Source organism: Pongo abelii, chromosome 11 (genome assembly GCF_028885655.2).
Source record: "Pongo abelii isolate AG06213 chromosome 11, NHGRI_mPonAbe1-v2.0_pri, whole genome shotgun sequence".
Taxonomy (NCBI): domain Eukaryota; kingdom Metazoa; phylum Chordata; class Mammalia; order Primates; family Hominidae; genus Pongo; species Pongo abelii.
The window spans coordinates 47,224,994-47,236,496 of record NC_071996.2 but is presented as its reverse complement, the minus strand read 5'-3'; positions in this window follow the sequence as shown (position 1 = coordinate 47,236,496).

Sequence of the window (11,503 nt, the reverse complement as noted above, 5' to 3'; positions counted from 1 at the left end):
GTCTTCAAGGCTGCTGAATTCCAGACCCCTGCCATAGTTATTAATTGTGCATGTATTATTTATCTTCATCATTCTAGCATTGCAAAATGAAGTTTTTATTGATCAAGTAATACTCTCCGGGGCTAGGCAGCATTATGTCAGAACTTCCAGATCAGTCGTTCTAATGGGATGGTCTCAGCCATTCCTTACCAGACCTCCTAAATGCAACACAGTTTACTGGGTATGAGAGACTTTCAAGTGAGCTCATAATCAATGAGCAGTAAACATCTCATGGCAGTCAGAAGTGGCATGGACCCTTAGAACATGAATCAAATCTCTCTTAACTCTAGTGTTGTGCTTTGTTCTCAATGTTTGTCTTTATCTTTCAGCTGCCTGGCAGTTTGGCTATATTTGTGCAAAGAAAAGGTATGCACAGTTGATTTAGAAAAGGGGTTTCTCTATAACTAAAATTTGCATATATGAGAATGTTTGCTTTTAAAGTCTTTGAAATATTAACATTTTATCCATGGTGATATACAATTTAGCAGTTTGGAATACATGACTGTTTGAAGAATGTCTTTAGAAGTTTCATGATGGTGCCACGCATTTTGTTAACACAAATTTCCCAAGATTTGCAAGAAGGTCATGGGTTAGATCTATGACCCCAGTGTCATGATAATTTTGGCAACTTTTCCATGCCCATTCCTTGGATCTCTCCCTCCCCTCATTTATAACCACATCAGTGTTGGCTCATCAACTTGCACAGCCCTGCCTCTTTCCTGTGAGAATAAACATTTCGTCAAATGAAAACAGTTTCAAGACTAGGGTTTCCTTGGCCAAAGTTAAAATAAAAGCTTTCCCCTGATGTAATTAAGGCAGAGACAACTGTAGACATGTTCTAAATCCTTAAAATGCTCAATCCATCCACAGTCCCCATGTGTCCCACTGGAGCCAAAGTCATCTTAATTATGTATTCTAGGTAGAAGGCAAAAGACCAAATCCCGCCTCATCCGGACTTCAAAGCATTTCAAATTTCATCCACATCTCCTTGGTTTTTCTTTCACTTAATATTAAGTGTTCTATCATTAGCCCTAAGCTTTCTATTGATGTACCACTTTTTATTTAAAGAAATAAAAATAGGCTGAATAAAACAGTGATTGAGACCATTTCTCCCCAATGCCCAGTTCCCTCCTTGGGAATGAAGCACTTCATGTTAGTAACATAATTTATTGATGCATTGCCTTAGTCAATGAAGATTTCAAGGGAACCTGAAGGGCCTAGGTAATAGGGCAATCAGACAGTGTGCCCAAAGCTCCATGCCAACAATTGTTTCTATATGTCATCCAATTAAAAAGCACCCCATGCAGCCTGTAAAAAAATAGATATTAAAAAGGGGTTATCAATAATCTGAAAGATGTATATGCGCGGTGAAGAAGGTATGAACGAGGGCATATATTTGTGTGGATACAGAGAAGGAAGAAGTAGGGAGTGATTGACAAGTGGATGCATATAATTATTGAGAGCCTACTATGTCCCAGGCATATTTGTAGACACCAGAGATGTGTGCAGCAGAAGAACACAATCAATGCTCAGCCATCTGGAATCAGGCAGTGGATACAGGAAGAAATACCTTAGTCTTACTCTCTGGTCTTTGATATACTCTGCTGGTAAATTCGATCAGAAGCTGTGAAGCCAAGGAGTTTGTTGACACCATTCACAATGGTCACTTCCCAAGGCACAGAGCGGAATTTTAAAAGATGGAGGGCAGATAAAGAAGAGCCATGAAAAAAATATTTAGTACTGCTCTTTCTCATTTCCTCTGCAGTACTATTCGCTGATTCAGTGTTGAGTCTTCCAGGATGCAGAGGCTGTCGGAGCATCAGAGTAACTCGCCATACATTTGGATGACTCTGACATTGGGTAGACCATACGATAACCTAGTGCTCAGGAAGTATTCAGGTTTCTTCCTAAATAATTATACTCTTGAAAACATTAAAATTATGTCCCATGAACAGAATAGGTACCTTCATTTGGGGTCACTGTGTATCAGTAACTAAATGTCTTTTTAATCTTTGTTTCTAATTTTGGAATGAAGTCTTTAGAAACTGAAAAGCACAGGGTAGTGAAATGTAACCTTTTTCTTACTCATTTCTTATTTGAAATACGCTTGAAGTTTTGGAAAACCAACAAAAAACTAGTTGAAAACTAAGAAATGGAAGGGCAAAAATCCTGAGCTATGTCTCTATGCACACCACTGTCTCCAGGACCTAGAATCATGAGTACACATAGCACCCTTTAAATATTTGTTTAATGGGTTAATGAATTAGTTGTTAGTTTCTCTCTATGGCAAAATGGTAAGTACAAAGGACCTCGAATATCGGTAGTTTGGCCAAGACCCATGAGAGGAATAGCATAATCCATATGGCTCAGACCCAATATGAAGTCATCATTCATCATTTATATATCTAGAACAAGGGGTGAGCGATGAAGAGGAATAAAATGAGTGAAAACAGTAACTTCATGGAGGACTTACTATGTTAAGCACTGCACTAGGTCCTTTATACAAAAGTCTTATTTGATTCTACAAACAACCCTATAAATTAGATACTAGTATTTATTCTACAGATAAGAAAACAGAGCAGTAAGTGGAAAAAGCAAATCATTCAAAAGAAACAGAGAAAAGTGAAACAAAGTGTTGCTTGGGTCAGAGATATAAAGCACCAGAAATTAAATTCTCCTTCAAATGTTGACATATTAATTTAACACTTTCACCAAAATCACAACCAGCAACGTGCTTACTTTAGGAATGTGCATGCATGTTTGTACGTGTATACACATTTCCATTGGATGATAAAACTAAATCCCCCTTTGGAAAAATATAACAAACGAATCCAGAAAATTGTTTCACCAAAACCTCCTATAAATGATCTCAGTTCTGTTTTGGAAGAAACTACTCTCCAAGGAGAAATGAAATAAGCTTTACTTTCAACATTCACTGTCTTTTTGTGCTGTTCATGAATAAATTGGGCTAATTGTTGAATGTGAGAAGTGATGATTTTATGATATATATATTACTGCCCCAAAATTATTAGTTGTTAAATTCATCATCTTTAACCAACAGGTTAGGCTGAATCTAGAAGAAACAGATATGATTCTCAATGTGCAGTGCTGTACACACTTTGCAATCCCCACATTTATGTGCAACAGGTAACTCCAGTTACAGAGTCCACAAACCTGAAACACTGAAGGAGTTTCAAATATCACATAACATTTCAATATTTAATATGTATTCTAAGCATATCAATTTCTGCATATAAAGAGTGACTAGCACATCATGCATTACCATGTCATACTAGTTCTGAGGAACAACGGCTTTCAATTTAAAGAATAAAACACCCTCCAGCTGAAGAAAATTCTCACATTACAATATGTTTAAAAGAATCTATTCCAGTTGTGGTTGGTTGTCTATGAGAAATCTTTTTCATAGGGGGAAAAATTGAACATTCCCATGTGAAAGTCTTTCTTTCGAGAGAAAAAAAAAACTGTACATTGCATTTTATACAAACTAGGTGAATTCAAAATGATGGATCATTTCAAAAATATTCATTATACTATTTACTTACATAAATGTGGTTGTATGAAGAGTAAAAAAGGAATGCATTCACAATCGGTTTAAGTAATTTTCTCTTGGCAAACCACCATATAAAACAGGGGCGTCATGGCGCCACAGAATTCTGAATTGTGGTAGAGCATCATCAGTACACATGGCATTAATCTTTGTCTCGTTGCAGGAGACACCCTTGCTTGCATTAGCAGGCTGCCTCTTAAATGGAAGATGGTGTAATGTAACTCAGGTTTAAATAACACAATAAATAAGAACTCAATTTCTCTTTAGTCTTTCTTACTAATCTCTTCCAAGACCTCTCTGTTAAAGTGCTTCACTGTCTACACATTCTAATGCAAATGACAACTTTTTTGGAGGGGTGCAGAGACACCCAAAAGAGCATGGTAAAGGAAGAAGCTCAAGGGGTTAATATCAAAATTCAGTATTTAACATGTTAAGCAATCGAAATACTTTAAAAAAAAACATATGTATGTAAATGTTACATAATTACTTACCCCACTTTCTTGTCTTTTAGCAAACTGACAGTTCCAGTATTTTGGAAATCTCACTGTTTTATATCACTTCATGCTCTCCATGACAAGGGGAACATTTAGCTGTCTTTAATGTCTTCTAATTAAATACACAAAGCATTCTTAAAGTCTTCTTTCTCCAAATATAGATATACTTTAATATAACAGATTTTTCCAAATGCATTTTTCTATTGAACTGAGAAGCTTTCAGAAACTGTCCCCACTGAACATAATGACTATTTAAGGAAACAAGCTATTTATGTGGAAATATTAAGAGGGATGATTTTGATAACCCACACTCAAGGCCAAAATAAGGATCACTGGGACTTTTACTGAAGAAGTTAATGGAGGCCAGGCCATTGGCAAATGACCTTGAAATCCCTCGATGTAGCCTCAAATTGGCTTCAGCACAAGCTTATTATTAATGCAGACAGCTAGTTTATACCATGAAAAGCACATGGTATCTCTCTCTCCAAAACCATAGCTGTCACTCAGGCACCCACAGATTCAAATAAAAGCCATCAATGTGACAACAGTTTTACACTTTTACATATTTTTACTAAATATCACAAGTTTATTAATCAGTATTTTATGTTGCCTAAGAAATTATAATTCATCTGCTCAATGGCAGCTTTACATATGTATATTTAAAAATTACTACATAAAAGTATTAAAACATATTACAACACTTGATTTAGATTTTAAATTGTATTTGTCTCTCTGAATATGCCCCAGAGTAATGCTCCAGACACACATATCAAAAACCTTTTATTTTTAGGTACCTCAATATGTTAAAACAATTTTCTCTAATGTTTTTTAAAATTGACATATTTCAGAGCTTGCACACACACACACACACATATACACGCAGACACACTCACTCTACCCAGTCAGAAAGGAACTGTTTGTTCGGTTTGCAGATATGAAATCATTAGGGACTGGATTTCACTACGGGAAATTTGAGTATCATGTACTGTTAATGCAAAATAAAGAAAGCCTGGGAAGTTAGAAGATTATTTTTTTTGGAAATGCATGTTTAGAACTTAAGAAAGAAAAAAAAAACATCTTCTAATGGTAAAGCATTAACAAATACTTTTTCATATGAATAAAATCTGTAATCAGTTAGATAAGAGCAATGTGCCTTTTTTTGGCATTTAATCAAACAATGAAATCATATACACATTTCCTGACACAAAAGACAAATGATGTAATAATCTGAAGGAGTTTCTCTATCTCCTTGGAACTTTGCATACTTGACTTGTTTTCCATATTTTGTGACTTTAAATGGTGGGAAAATTATATTAAAATGCTTGTAGCAGTTCCTCTAAACTAGCATCCTTTTTGTTTTATTGTATTTAATATAAAAGCAGCAATTATTTGATTTCAAAGTTATGAAAATATGTACCTTATGAGAAAACAAGCAATTTAAGCTTTAATTGGTGTCATTTTTCACAGAACTGGCAAGATTCTTGCATCCCTGGCAGGTTGTTTTTCTATAAAAGTGCAGAGCTGCCTTCAATGAATGTTTTACGAACGCAAAAGTTGTTATATGAAGGTATATGCATAGATGCCTGGAAATATAAGATTTCTGGTGGGAGTTATTTACAAAAGATGTATTTCATTTGTTACTGTGTGTGTACCAACTCCTATTATTCTCAATGTTTCTCTCTTCTCTATAAGACTGTTCTCAGCTCATGTCTATGAAACATTGGGACTTATGTCTAAAGTAAAATAAAAGCGGATGCTTTGATGAGGGAAAAATAGAACACTTGAGAAAAGCATAAAAAGAAATTATAATTTTGACTAAAACAAAATCCTATTATAATATGTTGAAAGGTTAATTCTGGTTTTAATCAGAAGAAAGATAATATAGAATATATACTGAGAGGCTTGCCTTACATAAATTACGTAGAGGCACCACAAGACTATTTTCTAAAGTGTTGCCTTACCATGAATACCTTTATTTATTCTGTTCATATTATATACTTCCCACATTTTCCAAAACAGTATTCTGAAGGACAAATGTTTTATATATGCATTGAGAGATTTTACCATCGTCTCATTTCTAAGAACTTTAGTGATTTCCACACCTGGGGAGGTATTTCGTTGTTGGTGGTGGGTTTTTTTTTTTTTAATGAAAATTCCCAGAGCCACTGCCAAGGTTTCGTATTCAAAAGATCAGAATAAAGGTAGAGAATCTGTGTTTTTTAAAAAATGTCTGGCTGGTTTCTATAAGCAGCCAGATTTGAGGGAAACTGCAGATTAGTGGACTTTATGCAGAAAGTTCCTGTTGGGGGACTGGACATTAGGATACATAAGTATTCTTTCTATTTCATTTACATCTTTGTCTTTTTTTAATGTTGGCCATTTTTATTAATAACCATGGCTAATATATACTCAATGTTACTGTATGCCAGGCACTAAGCTAACCACCTTGTATGCTTGTATCCCAACAATCCTACAAAACAGAAGAAAATGTATTCTTTCCTCTTTAGAGATGAAGACATTTTTTGTTAGGGAATTATGTGCAATGGTCAGACAGCAAGTGATGAACAAGTAAGAACTAGAATCTAGGTCTGTGTGACTCTAAAGGTCACTTTTCTAACCACTGCTCTATACAGCAGATTCAAACAGAAAGGGAGCTGCACATGTTTTGAAAATCTTTTCATGTTGGCTACCCAAATTAAGTATTAACACCACTAGGAATTATGTGATCTGAACTATTGATATCCCCCCCATTAGTATCATTATTGGTTTGATTCCATTTTGATTCAAAATGAACCACCCAACACTGATTGAATGGCATCAGAACAAGGTTTTCCATTGCTGCCATTTTCCACAAATATCAATATTAAAACGTTTAAATAGTAGCTCAGTGAGAACAAAAAAAATCTTTATGTTCAATCTTTCAACTACTAATCCAAGACTACATTAAAACTCTACCAAGATATGACCAAAGATACAGTTGGGGAAGTTTAAAAGATTTTTTTTTTTCTGGGAAACAAACAAATGCACTTCCAAACGGGTATCAATGAATTGTGCATCTTTCAGATATGTGCTTTGATCCTGAGAGTTTTCCATGATCTTTCCAATTTGGGTTTTGGGTCCCGTAGCACTTTGAGATCATGTCATTCAGAGCACTAATCTGTGAGTTGCTGAGTGGCAAGGCTTCTGCCATTTTTCTCTCTATCCCCAGATATAAGCATATCGTTCTGAGCATTACCTTAGGGAGTTGGAGACATTACTTAGGCCCAGAAGAGCTATGGAAGCACCTGAAGACAGAAGTGGGGAAAGAAAGCCAGTGAAGTAATATGGGCTCTGGTAAGGAAGGTGACATATGATACAAGTGTAGCAAAAGGTCAAAATCACAGGAGTGAGTAGTTGAGCAGACGCTGATACGTGTGTGCTTGAGAGGAGAAGACCTTGGACTAAGGCAGAGACATTTATCGAGTGTTTTCCTAGCACTGTGATATGTACAGGATAGGAAGTGTGTTTTCATTTCCTGTTATAAGTAAACAACTATGAACATTTGTCATTTTAACTATTTGTTCAAGGCGTTTTATGAGTACCTGCTGTATACTGGGCCCTGTCTTGTGCTATTGTAGAAACAGACACAGTCCTAACTCCTGTGAGGCTCAGTCTAGTAGGTGATAAATAACAAGTAGAAGTACTGGAGGAAACAAATATTTGATCACACATTATGATGACTGCTGTGAGCACGTGTCTTGAGTCCCCCACATCATAATGCCATCCACTGTTTCCTTTTGGAGTCAAGTATTGTCCGTTCAGAGATGAGATTAAATACTTTGTAAACAGCACCCGGTATCAGTTCACAAAGTTCAAAAGATAACTTTTAAAATAATGTGCATCACTTCTCCTAATAAGTAAACCCAATAAGACTTCATGCATTCACCTGCTTCTGAGTGATTCAGGTTGAAGGGGACAGGAGATACCCTCCGAGTGCAGGAGTGAGCTGGTCTGGCCAATATGAAGAGGATCAGGGACTTGACTCCTGCCTTCTAGAAGTTCAGGCATCACAGCAATGTCAGAAAGAGGAGAGGGTATTGTGCCTGTCAGGACTGGTCATTTTAAGAAACCTGTATTAGAATGTGATGTCATACGTTATGTCAAGTCTTATGGCTTAATTTTCTCAGTGGGGATTAATGGGAATGGAGAGATGAATTGTTCTGAAATTAGGGGTTTCAGGTGGGAGGCAAGGACAAAGTGTGTCACTTCCACCATTGCCCCAGTCCCGACCCTCACCTTTGGCGCCAGCACAGTCCTGTAATTACCATCCTAGATTTACCAGGATGGACCTCACGTCCTGCAAGATGCTTTCTCATCACAAGCTAAAAATTTCTTTCAACCCTAAAATAGTAACATGAAAAATGCCAGGGCACAATACAATTATTTGCAAAAGACATCCCATCTGCCTAAAGAGTCACATGAAAGCATAGCAGCCAACGTGCTCAAATAATTAAATAATTGGATATGAGCCTGGGTGGGGGAGCAGAGATTGAGAACCAGATATGGGAATAGAAGCTCCTTGTTTCCCAAAGCCAGATCAATCAGGATGGAGAGCAAGATATCACAGAAGCAGCTAACAGGCCACCAAAGTCCCTGCCATTTGGTGAGGACAGACTGCTATGGTTTATATTGTGTGAGTCTACATGCACTATGAATTTATTCAGAAATCTTTTAGTTTGATATTAATTATGTAGTTCTGCGTCATTTTGGCTTTGCCTATTAATTACTACCTTAGAAGTACTTTTTCTGTCCTTTATAATTATTTCTATATTGGAAATTGAATGTCATTACACAGGCTTTTATCACATGCATACCCTCATCATGTGTTCAGCCTAAATAGCAACTAATTTCTCACAATTATCTAGCCAGTCAACCAGACAACCATGTGTATTGACTGCTTAGGGCAGAGATCAGCAGACTACGGTCCACTAGCCAAATCTGGCCCACTGACTATTTTTATATGGCTTGTGAACCAAAAACAGTTTTTTATGTTTTAAAATGGTTGCAAAAAATCAAAAGAAGACTAATATTCTGTGAAACATAAAAATTATTTGAAATTCAAATTTTAGTGACCACAAATAAAGTTTTATTGGAGAGAGCCACACCCATTTATTTACATATTATCTTTGACTTTTTTTGTATCCCAATAGCAAAGTTGAGTCACTGGCACAGAGATTATACAGCTTGAAAAAACTAAAATATTTATTATCTGGCCTTTTACAGAAAAAATTTTCTGAGAAAGCATCTTGCAGGACGTGAAGTCCATCCTGGTGAATCTAGGATGGTAATTGCAGGACTGTGCTGGTGCCAAAGGTGAGGGTTGGGACTGGGGCAATGGTGGAAGTGACACACTTTGTCCTTGCCTCCCACCTGAAACCCCTAATTTCAGAACAATTCATCTCTCCATTCCCATTAATCCCCACTGAGAAAATTAAGCCATAAGACTTGCATAACGTATGACATCACAGTCTAATACGGGTTTCTTAAAATGACCAGTCCTGACAGGCACAATACCCTCTCCTCTTTCTGACATTGCTGAGATGCCTGAACTTCTAGAAGGCAGGAGTCAAGTCCCTGATCCTCTTCATATTGGCCAGACCAGCTCACTCCTGCACTCGGAGGGTATCTCCTGTCCCCTTCAACCTGAATCACTCAGAAGCAGGTGAATGCATGAAGTCTTATTGGGTTTACTTATTAGGAGAAGTGATGCACATTATTTTAAAAGTTATCTTTTGAACTTTGTGAACTGATACTGGATGCTGTTTACAAAGTATTTACTCTCATCTCTGAACGGACAATACTTGACTCCAAAAGGAAACAGTAGATGGCATTATGATGTGGGGGACTCAAGACACGTGCTCACAGCAGTCATCATAATGTGTGATCAAATATTTGTTTCCTCCAGTACTTCTACTTGTTATTTATCACCTACTAGACTGAGCCTCACAGGAGTTAGGATTGTGTCTGTTTCTACAATAGCACAAGACAGGGCCCAGTATACAGCAGGTACTCATAAAACGCCTTGAACAAATAAATAGTTACAAAAACAAACGTTCATAGTTGTTTACTTACAACAGGAAATAAAAACACACTTCGTATCCTGTACATATCACAGTGCTAGGAAAACACTCGATAAATGTCTCTGCCTTAGTCCAAGGTCTTCTCCTCTCAAGCACACACGTATCAGCGTCTGCTCAACTACTCACTCCTGTGATTTTGACCTTTTGCTACACCTGTATCATATGTCACCTTCCTTACCAGAGCCCATATTACTTCACTGGCTTTCTTTCCCCGTTTCTGTCTTCAAGTACTTCCATAGCTCTTCTGGGCCTAAATAATGTCTCCAACTCCCTAAGGTAACACTTCCATGGTATGTGCCAGTAGTGAAGATATCACTAATTACCCCAACTGCTATTTCTCTTAGAATAAAGAGGATGACATTTATATGCATGATACATCTATTGCTCACTCCCTTTAACACTGAAATAATGCTGTCAGCTCATGGTACATGCCAGTTAGATGTTCATCTGCTTCTGGACATTGGTCACAAAGTCTAAGTCTCCTGTAAGACATCAAGAGACCAGGCACACTGAGCAGTGGTGACCAGATTTCTCAGAGCTTTTGAGTGACTATACTAAGAAAACAGTCACAGAAGTATGGTATATGCATACTGGATAGATTGAAAAGGAAAGGTATGATCATTTCCTAACCACTTCATTAAGTCACACAAAGGCAAATTAGTTTAATCCTTATAATCAACTACTAGAAATATAAACTTAGCGAGGTTGTGCAGAAAGAAAATTTATTGTAAAGATACTGGGCTGTCTCATGAAATCTAGGGCTAGGGATGTGGCCAGGTCTCAGGGAAAAGATGCAATCAAGACCTTACAAAGATGAGGTCTGTCTTCTCTGTCCCATCTCTCCTCTCTTCTTTGCACATATGTTCAGTTCTTCTCTGTTTCTGAGCTGTCCTCTGCTTCCTAGACCATATGGTCTACCTTTATGACAATGGAGGAATCGTATGCCATAGTGGTCCAGCCACCTGAGGCTCCAAATCCGAATCTCCAGACAGGGATTTCTTACTACAAGTTCTTATTCCTGGACTAGTCCACTATTAAGCTGCAGCCATGTGGAAGAGAGGGAGTGAGTGGAGGGAAATTTCTGGAAAAGTTGTCAGTTGACGGGTATCTCATAGGCAATGTCATGAAGAATGTACCACAAAAAGGTAAGTATGAGCTAAATATGCCTCACAACCCCTGATTTTAAGATATGAGAGAACTCCCCTGTGAATGGAGAAGACTAGGAAGCAGCAACGGTCACAACAAGGGACGTGTAAGTAATTCTCTCTTACCTATGTCAAAAG